Raw genomic sequence first — 9,147 nt, 5'->3', positions numbered from 1 at the left:
GCAATTGTGTGGTAGTTTGAATATTCTTTGGCATTGCCTTTCTTTGGGATTGGAATAAAAACTGACCTTTTCCAGTCCTGTGGCCACTGCTGAGTTTTACAAATTTGCTGGCATATTGAGTGCCACACTTTCACAGCATCATTGTTTAGGATTTGAAACAGCTCAACAGAATTCCATCACCTCCACTAGCTTTGTTCATAGTGATGCTTCCTAAGGCCCACTTGACTTCACATTCCAGGATGTCTGGCTCAAGATGAGTGATCACACCATCGTGGTTATATGGATCATGAAGATCTTTTTGTATAGTTTTGTGTATTATTGCCACCTTTTCTTAATATCTTCTGCTTATGTTATGTCCATACCATTTCTGTCCTTTATTGTGCCCATCTTTGCATGAAATGTTCCCTTGGTATCTCTAATTTCCTTGAAGAGATATCCAGTCTTTCCCATTCTATTGTTCTACTGTACTTTGCATTAATCGCTGAGGAAGGCTTTCTTATTATCTCTCCTTGCTATTCTTTGGAACTCTGCATTCAAATGGGTATATCTTTCCTTTTCTCCTTTGCTTTTTGCTTCTCTTCTTTTCTCAGCTATTTTTAAGGCCTCCTCACACAACCATTTTGCCTTTCTTATTTTTGGGGATGGTCTTGGTCACTGTCTCCTGTACAATGTCATGAACCTCCATCCATAGTTCTTCAGGCACTCTATCAGATCTAATCCCTTGAATCTATTTGTCATTTTCATTGTATGATCATAAGGAATTTGATTTAGGTCATACCTGAATGGTCTAGTGGTTTTCCCTACTTTCTTCAACTTAAGTTTGAATTTTGAAATATGGAGTTCATGATCTGAGCCACAGTCATCTTTGATGATCTTTTTTTTTTGCTACTGTATGGAGTTTCTCCATCTTCGGCTCAAATATTACAATCAATCCGACTTTGGTATTGACCATCTGGTGATGCCCATGTGTAGAATCTTCTCTTATGTTGATGGAAGAGGGTGTTTGCTATGACCAGTGCATTCTCTTGGCAAAACTCTATTAGCCTTTGTCCTGCTTCATTTTGTACTCCATGGCCAAACTTGCCTTTACTCCAGGTATCTCTTGACTTCCTACTTTTGCATACCAGCCTCCTATGATGAAAAGAATTTCTTTTTTTTTTCTTTTTCTTTTTTTGGTGTTAGTTCTAGAAGGTCTTGTCTTCATAGAACCATTCAACTCAGATTCTTCAGTATTAGTGGTTGGGGCATAGACTTGGATTACTGTGACACTGAATGGTTTGCCTTGGAAACAAACAGAGATCATTCTTTTGTTTTTGAGATTGCACCCAAGTACTGTATTTCAGACTTTTTGGTTGACTATGAGGGCTACTCCATTTCTTATAAGAGATTTTTGCCCACGGTTAGTAGATACAGTGGTCATCTGAACTAAATTCACCCATTCCAGTCCATTTTAGTTCGCTAATTCCTAAAATGTCTATTTTCACTCTTGCCATCTCCTGTTGGATCACTTCCAATTTACCTTGATTCATGGACCTAACATTCCAGGTTCCTATGCAATATTGTTCTTTATAGAATTGGACTTTACTTCCATCTCCAGTCGCAACTGAGCATTGTTTTTGCTTTGGCTCCATCTCTTCATTCTTTCTGGAGTTATTTCTCCACTCTTCTCTAGTAGCATATTGGGCACCTGCCAACCTGGGGAGTTCATCTTTCAGTGTCCTATCTTTTTGCCTTTTCATATTGTTCATGGTATTCTCAAGGCAAGAATTCCAAAGTGGTTTGTCATCCCCTTCTCCACAAGACCACGTTTTGTCAGTACTCTCCACTATGACCTGTCTGTCTTGGGTGGCCTTACAGGGCATTGGTCATAGTTTCATTGAATTAGACAAGGCTGTGGTCCATGTGATCAGTTTGATTAGTTTTCTGTGATTGTCATTTTCATTCTGTTTTTCCTCTGATCGATAAGGATAGGAGGCTTATGGAAGCTTCCTGGTGGGAGAGACTGACTGTGGGGGCAACTGAATCTTATTCTGATGGGCGGGGCCATGCTCAATAAATCTTTAATCCAAGTTTCTGTTGATGGGCAGGGCTGTGTTCCCTCCCTGTTGTTTGACCTGTGACCAAACAATGACAGGGGTAATGAAGATAATGGTGACCTCTTTCCAAAGGTCTTTTGCATGCGCTATTGTATTCAGTGCATGCAGAAGGCCACTGTCGAACCACGTCTCCGCTGGAAATTCCTGGACATTCACAGACAAGTCTTTATTAACACAAAACAAACACAAACCTATCACAAGATGTTAAAATTTCCCAAAACCAATGGACACAAATCCTTATAGACCATACCTGCCTGGTACATTCCAAGTTGAGAGAAATGTAAAAACCCGAATAATGCAGTATTATAAGTACAGGACATCGACTGTAGTGCATACTGTACTACTGTCATAATTTTGTGCTACCTCCTGTTGCTGTTGTCATGAGCTCGAGTGCTGTGAGTATCCACTTAAAACACGACATGATACTAATCATCGCCATGTGAGTTGCTAATCTCTCCAATAAACTGAGTACCACAATACAAAGTGATATGTCCCACTTCTTGTATATTTTTTCATCATATTTAGTGCAATACCTTGAATAGTAACACCATTAGACTCCTATGAAATGCTACTAGTAATGCTGGAAGTGCTCCTAAGAAGCAGAGAATAGTCATGACCTTAGAAAAAAAGTTGAATTGCTAGGTACCTACTTGGTAGACTAGGTCTGTAGCTATAGTTGCTTGCCATTTTAAGATGAATGAATCCAGTGTAAGGACTATTAATTTTTTTTAAAGAAATTCGTGAAGCTGTAGCTTGTTGTAGCTATGCCAGTAGGCATTAAACTTTGCATTTTTGTGAAATACCTTATCTCATATTAAAAATGCATTTTTTCTGGGTGCAGGATTGCCAGGAGAAAGACATATCTATACATTCTAATACGATTTGAGAAAAAGTAAAGTCATTATATTACAATTTTAAGCAAAAGGAAGGTGAAGGATCGAAAACTGGTGAATTTGATGACAGCAAAGGATGGTTTCATAATTTTAGAAAGAGGTTTGGCTTAAAAAGTGTCAAGATAACAGGAGAAGCAGCTTCTGATGATTAAGAAGGAGCAGAGGAGTTCCAAATGCCAAGAAAATCATTGAAGAGAGAGGATATCTGCCTGAACCAGTTTTTAATGCAGATAAAAGTACCCTATTCTGGGGGGAAAAAATCACAAAGGATATTTATTAGTGAAGAATGGAAGTGAGAACCAGAATTTAAGGCAGGAACAGATAGGGTCACCCTACTGTTTTGTGCTAATGTATTCAGATTTATTACCTATAAAACTACTAATCCCCAGGATTTAAAGGCAAAATGTAAACTTCAGCTGTAAGCCTTCAGGGTGTACAGCAAGAAGAACTAGACAAGTACCCTTTTCTGCATTGGTTTCATGGATGCTTTGGTGCTAAAGTAGGAAGTACCTTTTTTTTTTTTTTTAATTGGACAGTGTCCCTGGCCTCCCAGAACTCCATGAGTTAAATACCAAGAGTGTCTACTTGCGTGTCCCTTAACACAACATCTCTATTTCAGCCCCTAGATCACGAGGCATATTGATCTTTAAGGCTCATTTCACATGATACTCTACAGAAAATATTGTCAATGATATGGAAGAGAACTCTGACAGACAGAACATCCTGAAAGTCTGAAAGGATTATACCACTGAAGATGTCATCATTGTTATAGAAAAAGCTGTGAAAGCCATCAGGCCTGAAACAGTAAATTCCTGCTGGAGAAACTGTGTCCAGATGCTGTACATGACTTGACATGATTTACAGCAGAGCCAATCAAGAAAATCATGAAAGATATTGAGGATAGGGTAAGTGGTGGAGTGGGTATTTTGTTTCAAGATATGGAAGTTGGAAAAATTCAAGAACTGCTAAATACCATAACAAAGGAATTAACAGAAGATTTGACAGAGATGAGTGGTTGTGAATCAGTGCCAGATGACAAGGAAGAGGATGCAGACCTTTGAAGCAGTGCTAGAGACACGTGACATTAGGCAATTGGGCAAAAGGACTCCAATAATTTAAGACTGCTTTTGACTTCTTTTATGACATGAAGTTGGCTAAAAAGTTCATTCCGGTTTTTCTGTACACTGGTATGGAAAGTGGAATGAACTTTTTGGTCTACCCAATACATTATGAATTACATTCATAATGAATTACACTCATAGTGAATTATACAATGGAGCTTCCCTTGTAGCTCAGTTGGTAAAGAATCTGCCTGCAATGCAGGAGACTTAGGTTCAATTCCTGGGTCAGGACAATCCCCTAGAGAAGGAAATGCAACACATTCTTGTATTCTAGCCTGGAAAATCCTACGGACAGAGGAGCCTGGCAGGCTACAGTCTGTTGGGTCACAAGGGTCAGACACGACTTAGCGACTAAACCACCACCACAGTATATGTGGGCTTCCCAGGTGGAAGCCCTGAGTTGAGAAGATCCCCTGGAGGAGGAAATGGTAACCCACTCTAGTATTCTTGGCTGGAAAATCCCATGGACAGAGGGACATGTGGGGCTACAGTCCACGTGGTTGCAAGGAGTCAGACATGACTTAGCAATTGAGTATGAATGCATGGTATGTGTACTGTCTCTTGTAATTAGAGAAACTGCATATTACCATCATAGGTAGGTGGGTTTTAAAAAATGTAACAATGTTTCTGATATTGTATTATGACTCTGTCTATAATACTGAATGTCTTAAAAAGTTTATAATAATTCATTGATTAGTTGCATAGGTTGGGCTAGCATGAAGCAATTATACTGACTACAGAATTCTCATAAAGCATTCATATTGTACTTTAGTTAACAATACACCTGCATTGATACAGGTGTAAGAATCTTTACACCTGTAAATAAATGAAATTTCTTTTTTTACATTATCATTTTTATATCTTTTTATCTTCTCATTTTTGATGTCTAGTGTTAGTAGTATGAATAATATATACAGTGTTTTGTATCATATGGAACTATACTGATGTAGAATTGAGAGATTATTTGACAGATGATCATTTGTTGATTAATGTGCATCTATAAGTTTCCCTACTTGGCAAATTGCCTCCAGTAATTCTTGCTATAGCATTTAAAAAATATTCAGGGGCATATTTTGCTCTACAGTCTAATGCAATTACATTTGTCCTTTCAGGGGACAATATAAAGAATGCATGAAATTCAACAACAAAAAACAAACAAATTGATTAAAAAATGGGCAGAGGCATAGAAAGGACTTGTGGACCTATCAGGGAAAGGAGAGGGAGACAAACTGAAAGAGTAGCATTGACATATATATACCACCATGGGTAAAATAGCTGGAAACAGCTGTATAGCATAGGGAACCCAACTCGGTGCTGAGAAGGCTGGAATGGGGAATTGCGAGGGAGGTTCCAGAAGAAAGGGATATTCATATACTTATAGCTGATTCATGTTGTTGTACAGCAGAAACCAACACAACATTGTAAAGTAATTATCCTTCAATTAAAAATAAACTTTTAAAAAATGTAAGCTCTTTAAGGGCTTGCATTTTCTCTGCTTCCATCACTGATTACTTTGCATTTACAAACAACAGTGTGTGTTTCAACAATAAATGAGTGAAGTAAAATCATGAGTAAAGGATTTTAATGTACATTTTTCCATAGAAGTCATACAGATGGTCAATCGGCACAAGAAAACATGTTAAACATCACAAATTATTAGGGAAATGCAAATAAAAGCCATAATGAGATACCACCTCATGCCTGTTAGAATAGCTATTACCAAAAAGGCAAAAAAAAGAAGTGATGGTGAAGATGTGGAGAAAAGGAAACTCTCATAACATTCTTGGTGAGAATATAAATTGGCTCAGTGAAGATAGAAAAAAGTATGGAGATTTCTCAAAATATTAAGAATAGAGTTACCATATGATCCAGCTATTCTGATTCTGGGTATTTATCCAAAGGATATGAAAATACTAATTTGAAAAGATAAATGCACCCCTGTGTTAATCACAGCATTATTTACAATAACCAAGATAGAGAAACAACTTAAGTGTCCACTGACGGATGGATAAAGAAGAAATGGTGTATATAGAGAATAGAACCATACTCAACCTAAAAAAAGATGAAACCTTGCCATTAGTGATAACATGGGTGGACTTCAAGGGTATTATTCTAAGTGAAATAAGTTAAATAGAGAAATGACTTATTCATATGTGGAATACAGAAAACAAACAAACAAAAGCCAAAATAAGTGAGCAGACCAAACCAATCAAAAGCAAGCATGTAGATGCAGAGAACAGAATAGTCACTATCAGAGAGAAAGAGGTGGGGGAGTGGAGGGTGAAATAGGTAAAGGAGATCAACTATATGGTGATGGAAACTAAATTTTCAGTGGTAAGCACCGTGTAGCGTATAAAGAAGTAGAAATATAATGTACTCATGAAACTTGTATAATATAAACCAGTGTTACCTAAATAAACAGTATATTAAAATAATAATAAATCTTGAAATATCAGCTATCACAGGAAAATAAAAAAAAACTTTTTGGTTCCCTTTGCAAGGATAGTCTTTACAGCCAGTTTTTTATGTTTGTTCCAACTCAAAGAGTCCGTTTCTTATTTGTCTCCTCACGTTCTCTCTGGTGTACTTGCAGTTGGTCTACAGCTAGCTTTTTGTTCTCATGGAGCTAATGGTATCTTCTTCACTGGCTATCACCAAATTATTATTACATTTCAGAGTTCACTTGTGTTTGGACTTTCCCACACTTTGTTCTAAACAGTCTGTTCACTTGGATCTCTCTGTTGCAGTACACCTTTCATTCTGGGCAAATCCTGTGTGTGGTTCAGTACTCTCAGAGTGACCCCTCTGCTTTAGAAGCAGGTTTCTGGGTGAGGTCAGTAACCTAATGTATTATCTCTCTTGTCATAGAACCTCCATCCTTTGAACAGGGGCCACTGAAACTAGTTTGTCATGCCAGAGGTCAAGCTTCTACCCTATGAATGAAGGCTGGTAAAGAAAGAGATCTCCAAAATATTTTAGCCATTCTTGCTTTGAATAGAGCTTCTGCATGTTTATATCCTAGGGAGTGAGATATGTTTGCAACATACTACTCTCAAGGTGATGGGCTTCCCAGATGGTACTAGTGGTTAAAAACCCACCAGTCAGTGTAGCAGACATAAGAGATATGGGGTTTGATTCCTGGCTTGGAAAATCCCCTGGAGGAGGGCATAGCAACCCACTCCAATATCCTTGCCTGGAGAATCCCACGGACAGAGGAGCCTGGCAGGCTACAATCCATTGGGTTGCATAGAGTTGGACGTGACTGAAGCGACTTAGCATGCATGCATGCAGTCTCAAGTTGATATGGTAGCCTTTGTCTGGTACCGAGGGGAAGAGGAATCTGTATATTTTTTCTTATACTTGTCTACAAGAAAGTCATGTTGTGCTGAGAGAGGAGAGGAAGGAAGTAGGCCTTGGATCAAATAAGTATGTGTGACTATTTATATTGGCTGTATTCACAATATCTGATAACTGAAAACACCTCAACTGTGCAACAATTTGAGAGTACCAAAATTTGGTACATATGTAAATAGAATACTCATCAATAAAAAGAATGAGTTACTTATAGCTATTACAACATGAATAAACCTCAAAATAGTTTTACTCAGTGAAAAAAGCCTGAGATAAAAGGGTGAATACTGTATGCAAACATATTTATATCCAAAAGAAAATCACATCACTGGTTATTTGAAAATGGATTCGGAAGGAAGCATGGTTAATAAAGGGCATGATACATCTTTTGGAGGTGATGGAAATGATCTGTATCTTGATATGGTGATGATTTCACTGATGTATAAAACTGGCTAAACTTACAGAAATGTATACTGAATGAATACAGTTCATTTCACACTAATTATTTCTCAATAAAGTATTTGAGAAAAAATCATAAGTAGAGCTTCATTTTTAGGTGCAAGGAGTTGCGTTTTAGAGCACTGACTCACATATATCTTATTTTGGATTGAAGATTTTAAAAAGATCTTTTTGGTCCCTCCCAAAGGATTCTCACAAGAAAACAGCTCTTGTATATATGTCGACTCCTATTAGATTCAGTCTGATTTTCCCCCCATTTTCTTTCTTTTCTTTTCTAAGTTTGAAGTTCCTGTTCCTCATGGACCTTGGTTCTGGAGTCTAGATATCTTAATAGCTAATTTATACTTCTTTCTTTCCCAGGAGGACTGTTTCCCAGAAGGTAAAGGAAGCCTCAATGCTTCAATTATTAGAAAAATTTATATTGTTATGCCAAAATCATAGCTGTTATGAATAACTGGTGCTATTTTGGCAGGTTATCAGATATCCCAGATGACTCAAGGCCTCTACTTGGATATCTAAGACAATCTATTTTCCTTCTTAAAAGCATTCAAGCACTAGAGAATGCAGGAGAAAGACTATCCTGCTGATTGATTTCTCAGGTTTGCTTTGCATAACTACAGATTATAGTTACTGGAAGTATTTCAGAGTTATTCAAGCATCACTGGAAAATTCACTTCTTTCTCTTCTACAAAGGATATCACATTTTTCAGTGTCAAATACTAAAGGAAATTTCCTCATAAAGGAATTTATAAGCCAATAAATATCCTTACTATATAGTGTGATAAGGAAAGTAAGCCTATTTTCTCTATAGAAAGAATATGAAACTGAGATACTGAAAATGTATTTGGAAATTCTGAGAGGAAGGGAGTTCATTTTATTTTGACATAATGATTTTTTTCAGTACTTGTAGTTGTAACATAGACATTAACTTTGTTTACTCTTTTTAGAATGAAAACAATAAAAAGGCAAAAACAGAATTCTGAGGCTTCTTTTTACAGAATATGCAAATTATCAAACAATATAAGGTAAGAGTAAATTTTAAAATGTATGAGTTTTTGACAAATAATAAATCACCAACTATTTATCTATTGACTACTCTGGGAAAAACATTCTTCTTTTGTCAGATCTAAATGTCTTTAGCTGTAAACATTAATATTAGAATGTGTTTGTTAGGAATCATTTCAGTTCAGTTTAGCTGCTCAGTCCTGTCCAACTCTTTGTGACCCC

The sequence above is a fragment of the Ovis canadensis genome, chromosome 3 (assembly GCF_042477335.2).
Source record: "Ovis canadensis isolate MfBH-ARS-UI-01 breed Bighorn chromosome 3, ARS-UI_OviCan_v2, whole genome shotgun sequence".
NCBI classification, from domain to species: domain Eukaryota; kingdom Metazoa; phylum Chordata; class Mammalia; order Artiodactyla; family Bovidae; genus Ovis; species Ovis canadensis.
Note: the sequence above shows the minus strand (reverse complement) of the source record.